This window comes from Hibiscus syriacus, unplaced genomic scaffold (assembly GCF_006381635.1).
Source record: "Hibiscus syriacus cultivar Baekdansim isolate YM2019G1 unplaced genomic scaffold, ASM638163v2 tig00000452_pilon, whole genome shotgun sequence".
In the NCBI taxonomy this organism is placed as follows: domain Eukaryota; kingdom Viridiplantae; phylum Streptophyta; class Magnoliopsida; order Malvales; family Malvaceae; genus Hibiscus; species Hibiscus syriacus.
Window position 1 is genome coordinate 383812 of NW_024061787.1, and position 14526 is coordinate 398337.

Below are 14526 nucleotides of genomic sequence, written 5' to 3' on the forward strand. Positions count from 1 at the left end.
AATGCTTAAAGTTCTTCCACTTTGTCCCAATGGATTGAAGGGTGTTCTTCCGACTCCTTGGATCAAGTTCAAAATTCATCTGAAACATAAAGCATTAATTAATAAATATTATTTTTAGCAAAAAAAAAGATAATTGAAAGTTAAGATCAGATGTTAGACTTACCAAAATGTATTGCCACAAGTCTTCTTCTTTTTTTCGTGTTCAACATCTCGCCAAGTGGCATAAGTGATAGGCACCATTGATCTTGCTACCATGCCCTCAAAGGAAGCAAGTTTCGTTGCTTCAACGCCAATCGGAACACCCTTTTTATTGTAAGTAACGATAATCTTTCCTTTAGTAGTTTTTCCCTTTATTGTCGGACCTCTTTGTTTAGATTCTTCATCATGACTCGAAGACTGATTCGATTCCATGGAACCAAGTACAACCTATTTCAATATGATTCAAATAAAAAAAGTTAGTACATTGCTATTTCTTGCAATTGGGACAGAATTAATAACATACAGATGTTGAAATAAAAACATATCAAAAAGTAAAGATTTCATTTTGCACACAATATTTTATACTAATATGCCCTCGCAATCTGGGCATGTACACAAGAAATCATCATCAAGTTCTACTAAAGGGGAGTCTTGTGAAAAATCAAAAGTAGCATGGTATTCCAACATATCATCAACTTCACCATTTATTCCATAATCGCCATTGATGTTGGTGTGGTACTTCTGAAATACATGATTTGTCTAATTTTACCTCTTCTGTAATTATTACTTGTAACTTTTACTCTCTAAACATGAATGTTGGAAACACAAACTTTCTCTCACTTATTAAACGGCTTGGTGAGTGAATATTGTCAGTTTGCATATGAATCTAGTCCAACTGTGCCAACTGTTTAACATTTTGATAAAAAGTGATAGAACATGGAGCATTTTTATATTTCGCTTTAGATTTTAGGATATTGCATCATAGTCTATGATCTAGATAGAAAAGAAAAGAATTCTTATTTAACATATGGGAAAATCCATCTTTTTGGCTAGAAATCGGTGATTTAAGTTTATGAACTTGGGTGAAATTGATTTTATTGCATGATGGGTAATTTTTAAAACTAAAGTATAGAAACCTGGGTGAAATTGGTCTTTTGTTGCTAGAGAATAATTGATTAAAGAATCAAAGGTATTGTCTAAGAACTTTGAGTGCAGGTAAATCACACAAACGAGGACTTGGGACAGCTTTTGAGGTTTTTTTGGCAGTTGCATAGTTGTTTGTTTGTTTTCCCCCCTTGTTTTCCCCCTCAGCATTGTGTTGTTGGGAAGCCATTGTTTATGCATTTCATGATACCTTATGGTTTTGTCAACATTTTTTCTACTGTCAATATGTGTGTTGAAACTTATCCCTTTTTAAGAAGGTGAATCTTTTTATTTTCCTTTCTTTTCTTTTTCAATGTCTTTTGTGTAATTTCTATCATAAATAGGGAGCTCAAAGAAATGCATAGTTTCACTATAGATCTAGGATTGTGCAGACAAATTGTTTTGTAACTAATACATTCACATGTAGGGAAATGTAAGCTCATCTGAAGATATATCAGCAAAAAACAAAAGTTTTATATAATTGAAGAAACTCCAAGTGTTAGAGCTTCAATGTCGCCTACGCAGGTATGTCCCTTATAAACTTCCCTTAACTTGTTATTATATTTCTTAACTTATTATTATATTTTTATCAAAATATAGCATCAATATGGTAAATGCAAAAGTTTTTAAGCAATAAATAATCGTCATTGGGGTAAACAAATAGGCTAGCAGAAACAAGATATGTCTGTAAACATTTCAACAAGCATAAAAAACATATATCACAAGACAATCAAAATTCAACATTTTTTTAACCAAAATACATAATCCATCAAAACCCAAAAATCAAAAAGAGTTCAAGAACTAGCACAAGAGTCCACTGAAGTATAAAAACCGAAACAACCCACTTAAAGAACCTATGAAATGAACAAATCAGTAGCGATTAAACAAATAATATAAAATTAAACAAGCAACAAATCTTGATTCAATTTCAACATATATGAAGTAAAAGCATCAAACCCATTAAATCAAACAAAATAGAAATCAACAAAACCCCAAATATTAGAATAAATAACGAGGAATACCTGTGGAAACCCTTGAATTTTCACTCCCTCGTCTGCGTTGTGGTGAATGGCCAAACCAGTGGGAGGTTGTAAAGAGAAAAATGGAAAAAGAGAAAAATAGGGGAAGCATGCGGCGTGAACTTTGTTATCGAGGGGGGAGAAGCGGGAAAGGATCGATGAAAATAATGGGGGGAAAATTAAAATACGACTTTTATTCTTGACATGCAATTAAAACTGTAATCCGTGTTTTTGCAAATTTTTTGTATTATGACTATTAAATATGACACATTATTGTAAGTCATAAATCGTTCAGATTTTTTAAAACATGACATTTTTTTGTGAGACACATTTTTTGCAAGTCATAAATTAGCGTGTGTCATTAAAGGTATATTTTCTTGTACTGGGTTGAATATAAAATGAATTGATCATTGATCGTTATATATGATGTTTATCATGAACATATATGATATTTATCATGGATCATATTTCCGGTATGAACAACCCAATGTAAAATTATGATAATATACTTTGTCATGGATGGATCAAATAAAATAGACTATATGCCCAAGTAAGTCAATGAAGGACAGGGTGTAATTGGCATGCCATTGAGTCCAACAGTTGCATGTTTATATTAGCAGTAGTGTGTAAGGACATTTAGTGCAACACTATATTGTGTAAGGTCACTAAGTGCATATGGTGGGCACGACCTTATGTGTATTAGTACTTCGGTGTATATTTGACTCGAATACCAGAGTCTTCATAGGTTTATGTTTGGCTTATGGTTTATTCATTAATAAATGGTAAACATGAAAATAAGCTTACAAGCTTGTGGAATGAATGGAAAATATATTGGTAAGAAACTTGATATTTGGTTATATCATGTTAATATATGATAACATGGTTGAAATACAAGTAAAGTGATCATATTGCATTGAATATTGTTATTCATGTAAATTTATGTGTTGCATTGCTTTAAATATTCACATGATTGCCTCACTAAGTGTATACTTAGCGTGTGATGATTTTCACGCGTAGGAAAAAAGATAAAAATGAGTAAGGAGATGAGTTTGTCATCAATCACCAATAAAATATTTGCAGGTAATAATGATGACATCCTACTGTGTTCTAAAAGTTGTAGCTTGCATGTATACGAGAATGAAATGTCTGTAACTTCTTAATATAGTTAGTAGTAAATATAATTAATAGCATTAATAAATATCATCATATTAAACTATGCTTAAAAAAATTAACTTGGGTTTTAAATCAAACGTGTTAGACAATCTTATTTATTTTATGAAACATAACATTTGTAGCTTGCATACGAGAATGAAATGTCTGTAACTTCTTAATATAGTTAGTAAATATAATTAATAGCATTAATAAATATCATCATATTAAACTATGCTTAAAAAAATTAACTTGGGTTTTAAATCAAACGTGTTAGACAATCTTATTTATTTTATGAAACATAACATAATTGTCTATCACTCCTTGAAACTAGTTTTGAATTGGTAACCAAAAATATTATACTATGATTTTTCTCTGAATAATTATTTTATAATAATTGTTCAAGTTATGAAACTGGTAATGATTGAATGAAACAAAAAATTTAGTCAGTTCAATTAAAGAAATGTTTTGAATTTTTGATGTGACATCTGTAACTCGTATTGATTCGTGTATACGAGTTATGGGTGTTACATGTCTAGTCCAAAATTCAAACTGCCCCAAATCCAAAATTGGCCCAGTCAGACTGGCCCAACTGAGCTAGACCAGACCTGTCCAATCGAACTCTACCGATCCAATTGAACCAAATCGTTCACCGTCGATCTTTGACCATTTACCATTAACATTGATCGTCGTTGACCACTATTGACCTTTAACCATAAACTGTTGATCACGGCCGATGAATGTGGATCGACGTTGATTTGTTTTTTTGAAAACCTCCCTCTTGATGTTTTTAGACATCCTAAGTCCAATTTAAAGGCCAGTTTAGCATAATTTTGACCCGAACACCCCGAAATAAGCCCTTTAAGTTGAAAATGCTTAGTATTTTTAGCATTTTTGAATTTTCATTTGGGATTTGATTATGGAATTGATCTGGGATTATATTTTCATAAAGGTGCTCATGATTCACTTGATCGAGGCTCGACTAGATCCGGTGTTTCCCATTTGGTAGATTAGCTCGTTATACGTTCTTCGAGAATTACTTGTAGGTTTCTCTAAATAGTTCAATTATACTTTCCTATTTATTTTATTAGGATTTTGTTATAGTTTTTTTATTCGTTATGTCTAGCGCTACCGCCTATCGTGATAGAAAGGCCCGAGAGTATGCTACCATCCCAGACTTCTCAGATCGATCCATGTGTGTTCCTATTGGTGTTACAATACTGTTTTAAACTATCTGTTTGAATTATTTTGGAATTTAAATGTTTTAACTACATGGTATCTGTTTTATTGCATGTTTTGACTTCTGATATCTGATTTATTTTATATTTCTAGTATGATTTATAGTTATCATATTTATGTATCTGATTTTAAAAAATGGAATGATTTCATGTTTTAAAGAGTGTTTTCACTCAAATTCATGCATATTTATTATCATTGGGGTTATGCAGTGTTCTCCAAGAGCAGCTTCGTGTATTGATCAGGCGAAGTGGCAGCCTCCCCATCCATATTATGTGAAAATCAATATTGGGCGTATAATGGTTGTGGGCGTTATTGCCCTAGATGTCATTGGCCAGGTACTTGGTGGCATGGTTATATCGTCACCAGGTTGTGTCGAAGCTGGGCTTTCAAAGATTCATGCTCTAAACACAACATTTTCTTTGGCAAGTGATTATCGATGGACATGTGTAATCTTTGAATCCAATTCAATACTTGTAGTTAACAAGATATCTCGAGTGGACGAGGACTTGTCCACGTTGAGCTACCATCTCCGAGAAGCTCATAGGACTTTGGATGCTAATTTAAATTAGAAAGCGGGTTTTGATCTAGAGCTTGTAATATCGTGGCACATACTTTGACTAAGTGGGCTTTCCGTTTTGGAAATGCCTTGTATTTTGACTCCTTTGTTATGAGATTATTACGTCTATTGTACCAATGATTTTTCTTCTAGTAATACAAGGTCTTAGGGAACTCTTTTCCTCTTATAGGTCTTAGAAAGTGATTTGTCTCTCACGACATCTAGCCCCCAACTAATAGCTAATAAGTCTAACAAATAATCACCAAGCGTGGGAAAAATAAGGAATTATCAGTGGACCTATAACTATCTCACCCTAGTATTACCGAGCGTGAGAAATTTATATCTTAGCTTGAGTTTATAGCTTGCTTAAACTGTGTTCCTCACCTCATGCTACTGATAGAATTAAGAAAAGCATGTATTTTTACCATTGTTTAATGGTTATTTTGTCTCTGTATCGTTCATTTAGCATTATTTTCATTGCATTTCATGTTACTACATCACATTTTATTCTTAGGGTTCTTTGACTATTTCTTGCGGGTGTCTTTTATCTTTCGCTTATGTCCTTATTAAAGTGCTGTAAGATGGCTTCCAAGTATGTCGCCATAATTATCGAGTTGTTACAAGGTTTCTAGAAGAAGTGCAAGAATGATGAGCTGAATTATTTATAACTATTTTCTATGGCCAAAATCATGCTGATGGCATGAATGGACACCTTGTACAGGAGTTATAAAGGTATGAGAGATCAGAATTGATAACTTTTATCATCTTCATCTTTTGCCTTTGTTTTCAAGCTTTCTCGCCATAGCGATGGCAGCTTAAACCTCCATAGGTGTTTGGAGGTAAACTGGATGCTACTACACTGACTCTTGAAGCAGTTGTTGCTTCAAGTTATGGGGCAGGAGATAAGATTAGGGAGAAGATGAGTGTAATTAGAAATAACTTGCCCATTTTCTTCTCGATTTTATTCTTTTCTTGAACGTTATTGATTACTCTTAAGTTTTTTAGTATGAAAGTATTTTATGAATAACTACGATTGAATATTGTTATTTTATGAAACATATTTCTTTTATTTAATCTTTGGGTTTGAATTCCATTTGCACGGGAGTGTTAAATTGCAGTCACTTTCATTGAAAGGTACTATTAAATTTAAGTTAGCAAGCTTGTCGGTGGAAGTCACGTGAAATTCAATAGAAGTTATGTCACTTGTTCTTGCATTAGTATTAGAGAAAATAACCTCAGTTATCAAAAATGCCTTATAATATATGATTTTAATCAATTTTTTTAGATTTGCTAAAATGACCAACTAAATCGCAATGCGATCGATAATTCGCAACGCGATCTCCGGTATCGCAAATCAGTTTCCAGATTCGCAACGTGAACGTCGACTATCGCAATTTAGTTGGTCTTTTTGACAAATACAAAAAAATTGATTAAAATCGTATATTATAAGGTATTTTTGTTCACTGAGGTTATTTTCTCTTAGTATTATTACTTTCAAAGGAAGGATTAGTATATAGTTCAAGTGTAGGTCGTTGGTTAAACATGAAAACATAGTTTTATGAAAGATGCATGTGCTTCATTGCAACTACAATCATCAGTCTTGAATCTTACCGGTAATTTTTCCTTTGCTGAAAGTTCACTGACAAATACTCTACTATGTCATCATTCATTTCACTATCATTTATTTCTCCTTATTTACTTCAACAATACTACTTGAAGATACTATTTTTTTTATCCATTTTAATATCATTATTATTAATATTATTATTATCATTATTAATATTATTATCATTATTATTATATATTATATTATACAAACCAATTACAATTAAACCGGCTCAGTTACAAACCAACTGAAACCGGTCCAAATCCAACCGGAAACCCTAAATATTTGGGTTTCCAGTTAGGGTTTCCTAACCCTAATCATCCTCAGCCGCCTCATCACAGCCGTTGGATCTGGCACGATCCAACGGTCCACATGGCTCCAGAGAGGAACCCTAGGGTTTGATACCCTAGGGCCACGCGGCGCCGCTCCAGCTTCCACGCGGCTGCCGACAGCCCTCACGCCTCCGCCGCTGCCACGTCCAGCCGAAGACTCCAGAAGCTAGAACACCGGCCGTCCACGCCAAGGCTACGGGGTGAGTCACCACTGGTAGTCCGGTGACTCACCGAAGCCCCCTCTTCGGACCGGTCCGAGACGAACACCGGTGTGGCTATAAAAGCCACCACCCACCTGAAAAAAAAAAAAGGACAGAGAAAAGAGACAGCAAGAAGAGACAGAAACAGAACCGAAGAGAAAAAAAACAGAGAAAAAAAAAAACAACAAACTATACCAACGATCTCAGCAGCAAAGAATCAGAAGAAAAAAGAAGGAAAAAGGAAGAAGAGACTTACCGAGGAAGCGTCGACCACCGGATCTCGTCAGAACCTTCGAAACATCGAAGATATTATTTTAGATTTGCTCCGATTGGGAGCAGTTTAACGGGAAAAAACGTCGGAACCGTCATTAGGACGGTCCGATCTACGCTTAGATGAAAGAAAAAATTTTCGGCCACCAAAGACGGTGGCCGGCGGCGGTGGTTGACGGCAGATGAACGCCGGTTAACGACGGCCGGCCGGCTGGCTTCTCTCTGTGTTAGAGAGAAGCGAGAGAAATTTCTCTCTCTCAGAGAAGAGAGAGAAGGAAGAAATGAAATGAAATGGCTGGCCCTTCGGGCCAGCCGATTTGGACTTTTATAGTCCTTCCCAAACGACGCCGTTTTGGGAAGGACTATACGCGTAATTTTGAAATAATTAAACCCTGTCCGCAGTCCCTTGTATTTATAAATTTTACATTTTGGTCACTAAACTGAATTTATAAGAATTTTAATTCGGTCTTTGAATTTTAATTTTATTCATTTTAGTCTTTTTAATTAAAATAATATTTAGGATAAATGATAGATTTAATCCCTTAATTTTAATAAATAAAGTTTTCATCCCTAGTTCATATTTTTAATTAATTTTATTATAAAATTTGAATTTTAAATAAATTCATTTTAGTCACTAAGTTATTAAAATTAGAAAATAAAATATTTAATCCCTATAATTTCAATTAATTAGGAATTAGATTTAATTTTATTTTATTCATAATTTAGTTATTTATTTTACATGTTTTCATTTTATTGCTTAAAATATATTATTTTAGTGATATTTTTATTTTATTTTATTATACTGTTAAATATTTTTATATACACATAATAAATAGTATTTTTTAAATATTTATTTTTAATATCGAAGAAAAGGACAGTCTTAATACAACTGGATGTCCTATTCTGATATTTTAAAATTAAAAAGTAAACAATATTATTTAAATTAATATTTATCAATATCAAAGAAAAGAGCTGTCTTAAGACACCTAGAAGTTCTTTTCGGATATTTTCAAATAAATAAATTTTTTTTATATATAATTTTGAAATAATAGAATTATAAATTAAATATATTTCTGAATTTTAAATTTTAATAATAGAGACAATTTATAATTAAAAAGTACCAATTTTGGGCGTTGTAGGGGTGCTAATCCTTCCCTAAACGTAACCGACCACGAATCCCTTTTTATTATTAAAAAGAACGAATTTTTGGTTATAAAACGCAGATCAGTTCATCTTTTAAATATGGTTTTCTTAAAAACTATTTTAAAAGAAAATTTTTAGGTATTCGACCTACCTGATTCAAAAGGTCGATGGCGACTCACAAATTATTTTCAAAATTATTTATTAACATCAATTTCCCCGCCAAATTATAATATTTCGTGCCCGGACGAAAATCGGTTACGACAGCTTGGCGACTCTGCTGGGGAATGCGAACTCAGATGACTGTAGTCCAGCAGTGACAGGTATAAATTGACGACCTTCATACTGTCTTATGACCAGAAGTGGTGCATATCCAATTCCTCCCCATAATCCGAGCAGCATTACCCAGTTGTAATCACCACACCTGTAAAGGAACTCCCTTTGTATTTGCCACGGGGCTCGCCAAACAACGTCATTGCTTTGCAAATTTCGAAAGGCATTAATCCACATATCTTTCTTAATTTCTTTCGGCCATTCCTGCTCCAGAAATTCCTTTAATGGTGAATAATCCATATTAAAGCGTCGGTATGAAACCTTTTCTGTTCTCCAGAAATGACTACGGATCCAAACATATAATAATTGAGTACACCCTGAGAATCGTCCACCTCCTAGCCTTCTGCAAGCATTTAATGATCTGAAGGTCTCTGCTAGGATGGCAGAAACAGGATTAATCTTCTTTGGTAGTTGTTCAAACAAGTCTACCACTGCAGCTTCAATATATCCCAATACTTTTGGGAAGATGACCATACCATATATACCCAGAGCAAATAGATCGAATCGTACTTTAGCGTCTGGATGACTCTGAATAAGTTCCTTGATGTTGGTCCAAGCAATGCCTTCGCTTTCGCCTTTTTGTTTTGTACGGGATGCTACCCATTCTTCTCGTACCCCAGCAATCTTTGCTAATTTAACTCGAAAGGGCTGAGTTTTAATTGACTTTGAATATATTCGACTCTCCAAAGCACCTTCAAGATGTAACAAAGTTGTATATTCTTCAATAGTAGGGACCAAGTCCTCCTTATTGAAAGTGAAGCAATTGTACCCTGGATTCCAGAATTGAACTAGGGCTCTGAATAATTCATCATCAACTTCAACATAGAGCAAATATGGGATGTCTCCGTAAGTCTGATAAAACTGCAATTTTTTGTTTGAATCCCAACTTTCCCAAATGCTCCGCAAATCTTGCATATCATTTCTTTTTAGTGAAACTGAAGCATAACTGACCAAGTCAGATACATAATCATCCTGCAGACTATCTCCTTCTTGTCTTTGTAAATCTTCAGCCCACTGTCTTACTTCTGAGTTTAGAATTACTTGATTTGAACACTTTTTATCCATAGATGAAGGCTTTCCAATGAGACAATTAACACAAGGATCAATGTCTTTTATCCTGTATGATGCAATGCAAACAGAAAAATAAATAACACACAAAAAAGAAAATAAATTAGTTTACATAATAAAGGAATTTAATAATAAAATAAATATTCTTTATTTAAACATGTTCTTCTGAATTTAAATAATTTAAATAAACATGTAATTTAAACAATAAATAAATTAACAGGAAAGACATAATTCATTTCTCCTGTGTATACACCTATTTTGGACAAAATTTCGGCATGACTTCTGATTAGAAGAGTTTCTAAGGTTTTTTATATGCAAGGTTTCAGATCTAGGAATAAAGGTACCCGAATTTTAAGTTAAAATTCATTAATTAAAATTTGAAAAAATAATATAAAAGATTTTTCAATCGCAGTTACTCTGGCCAAAAGAGAAATACTACATCACTACGGTACTAGACAAGCTACTAAAAGAATTATGGAGGATAAAATACAGCGTATTGAGGAACAACATCATAAAGAACAAGAAGAAATGAGAATGAAGTTGGAAAAAATTGAAGCCAGCATTGCAAATTCACAAGACAGTATGATGAAGAAGATAGAGGACATGTTTAAAAGGCAGGCTATCAGTGGAAAAATGCATGAAAATCCTGTATCTTTTGACCAAGAACCCATATATCCTCTAGGTTTTCCACCAGAACCAATTTATCACTCTGGTACTACCCCTATACAAATCAATGCTCGTACATCTGCATTACAAGAAGTCAAATCACATGAAGATCAACAAGTGGATCCTGCATCTTCAAGCAAAAATCCACTTATATCTGATGTGAAAATAGGGGATCTTAATACTGATCAGTTGATCCCAGATTTAAATGAGCTGAATGAGAAACAAAAGCAAATGAAGAACTGACCAAACAGATCAAGAGCTTAGAAGAACGAATGAAATCCGTGGAAATAACTGAATCATTCTATGGATTTGATGCTAGTGAGTTGAGTTTGGTTCCAGACCTAATCCTCCCTATCAAGTTCAAAGCTCCCGAATTTGATAAATATAACGGTACTACATGCCCTTCATCCCACATTACTATGTTTTGTCGAAGAATGGCAGGATATGTGAAGGACGAGAAATTGTTAATTCACTGCTTCCAGGATAGTTTGACAGGACCGGCTCTAAAATGGTATACTCAATTGACCAAAGCCAACATTAGATCCTGGAAAGATTTGGCTAAAGCATTTTTAGAGCAGTATCGCCATGTGACAGACATGGTCCCTGATAGATGGACTCTCCAAAATTTGGAGAAAAAGAATAATGAAACATTCAGACAGTATGCTCAGAGATGGCGTGACACTGCGGCTCAAGTTCAACCACCTTTGTCAGAAAAAGAGGCCACAGTAATGTTTGTCCATACATTGAAGGCTCCTTATCTAAACCATCTAATGGGGAATGCAACCAGAAATTTTGCAGATTTGGTCATTTCTGGAGAATTAATTGAAAATGTCTTAAAAAGTGGCAAGATTGAATCAAATGATGGGTCTAGTTCCAAAAGACCTACATACCGGAAAAAGGAGAATGAGGTCAACAATGCCAATTCTTACAGCAAAGATTCATCGAAAAGTGTTACAATAACCCAGCCAAGGGTTAAGAAAGAGGAAACAAACACTAATCGAGCAGATTCCAGAGGATCTCGAAAGGAAAATGAAAGGTTATCTTTTACACCTTTACCAGTACCATATGCAGAGATCTATGATTCGCTGTTAAAAGCAGATGTTATACGGCCTTATCCCTTGGTTCCCATGCAACCACCATTCCCTCCTTGGTATGATACAAGGCACACTGTGTTTACCATGAAGGAATTACAGGACATTCTATTGAAAACTGTTTAGCATTCAAAAGGGTGGTTCAAAATTTGATCAACACTGGGAAGTTGGAATTCAATACACCATCCGCATCAAGTCATCCATTGCCAAATCATGGAGATAAAAATGTGAATGCAATTAATGAAGAGAACAGAAAGAAAGCAAAGACTGACATTTCTGAAATTAAATCTCCATTTGTTTGGATATTCCAACAGCTTTCTTTAGCCGGTATAATTCCACAACAATTCAAGCCAAAGCAGAATGAAGGCAAGAATTATTGTGAATATCATCAGGAGAAAGGGCATAAAATTCAACTATGTCCTGAGTTCAGGGATTTGGTGCAGAAATTGATGAACAATAGAGAAATAGAATTCTTTGAAGAAGAACCAGGGGAAAAAGAAGATGATGTTTGTTCATCAGAGGATTCTAAACCAAGTCAAAGAATAAATGATCCTGTGGTCATTAATGTGAAATCATCCACGGTGATTCCTGCACCAATAAAGCCAAAAGTAGTTATTACCACTCCTCTACCATTTCCATACAAAGATACCCGCAGGGTACCTTGGAATTATACTACCAATGTTTCAATGGTAGGAGGATCTGTTTCTCTAGATAAAACAGAAGAGAAAATACAGAGTTTGGGTACCACATTGACGTCTGAAGCAGTGAGCGAGGTCGGTTTCTTTACAAGAAGTGGGAGATGTTATTCTCCCGAAACATCCAATGCTTCAGAACAAGTGAAAGCAAAAGGAAAAGCCATGGCAATACCTCAGAAGGTATTTGAGGATGAATCCCTTCCAGCATTCAATGAACCTGTGACAGAAAAACAAGCTCAAGAATTTTTGAAATTCTTGAAACATAGTGAGTATAGTGTGGTTGAACAACTACACAAACAACAAGCGAGAATTTCTATTCTTGATCTATTGATGAATTCAGAAGCGCATAGGAATGCTTTGATGAAAATTCTTAATCAAACATTTATCCCCGAAGATATATCCCTCAATAAACTTGACAGAATTGTGGGACATATAGCCGCTGACAATTATATAACATTCACAGATGATGAAATACCGGAAGGCGGAATGGGGTCAGTAAAAGCTTTGAACATCACGACACATTGTCATGGTCATGTGTTGCCAGGAGTATTGATTGACAATGGGTCTGCCCTCAATTTGATGCCTCTAGTTACACTTCAAAGAATGCCTCTGGATCAATCACACATGAAGAGTTATCAGAATGTGGTACGAGCCTTTGATGGTACCCAAAAAGAAGTGCTTGGGAAAATGGAAATACCTTTGTTAATTGGCCCAGTCGTGTACAATATTGACTTTGTGGTGATGGACATCCACCCCACATATAATTGTCTCTTAGGGAGGCCATGGATTCATTCAGCAGGAGCCGTTCCTTCTTCATTACATCAGAAATTGAAATTTGTTGTTGATGGACAACTAATATGTGTCAATGCTGAAGAAGAAATCATTGCGTCTGTAACAAGCGATGTTCCATATATCGACCCCAGTGATGAAGCTCTTGAATGCTCTTTTCGAGCTCTTGAATTTGTAAATACAACCTTTGTTGCAGAAGGAAGGAAAATTCCATATCCCAGATTGTCTGATTGCACCAAGATGACGGTACAACAAACTTTAGGCATCGGAGCTAAAGCTGGGAAAGGTCTAGGAAAGAGTCTTCAAGGGATTTCAGTCCCTATCAATATAAAGATGAAAAAAGACCGTTTTGGGCTGGGATTTAAGCCCAATCTTCAGCAAAAGAACAAAGAGATGAAAAGAAGATGTGAAGACAGAAAGGCAAAATTGAAAGGAGGAGAAATCTTTTGGAAACACATGTCTTTCCCACAGTTGAGGACAACATTCAGATCAGGGGGAACAATTAATGTGGAACAGCAGCTTGTTGAAGCCTTTAAAGAAGAAAAGTTGACGAAAGATCAAGACATAGTTGAAGAAGCTATGAATGGATTATTTATCAACATGATCACGAATAACAACAAGACTGGCAAGTACTTGGATATGATTCGACCATGCCTTCCTGGAGAAACACTCTCCAATTGGACCACTGAAGATCTTCCTATAGTTTTTAATATTAATGCAGAGTAATATTCAGAACTAATCTTTATGTTTAGATCAAAAATATGAAAACTTTTTGTTATCTTGTAAAAGAAATTATGTTAAATATAAGGAACTTTCTTTAAAATTTTCAGATGACAATCATTCTTTACATTTTCTTACATTTTTACATTTATTTATTTTCATAAATTTACTATATTCTTTCGGAAATGTTCCGACTTAAATTTGCAGGTGTCACCGTGTTAATAGCATGTTTATTCCTAGATTTAATCCAGTGATAAATTTAGAGCAGCCTATATGTCTGGAAGAAATCAATGGTTGTGAAGATGAACTAGAATGTGGTGTTCCTACTGAACTATTAAGATTGGTAGAAAAAGAAGACAAACAAATTCTACCCCACAAGGAAGAGGTTAAGACTGTGAATTTGGGAACAGATGAAGAAAGAAAAGAGGTGAAAATTGGTACTACTCTGACAATCCAGATAAAACAAGAATTGATAAATCTCCTTCAAGAGTTCAAAGATATATTTGCATGGTCTTATCAAGATATGCCTGG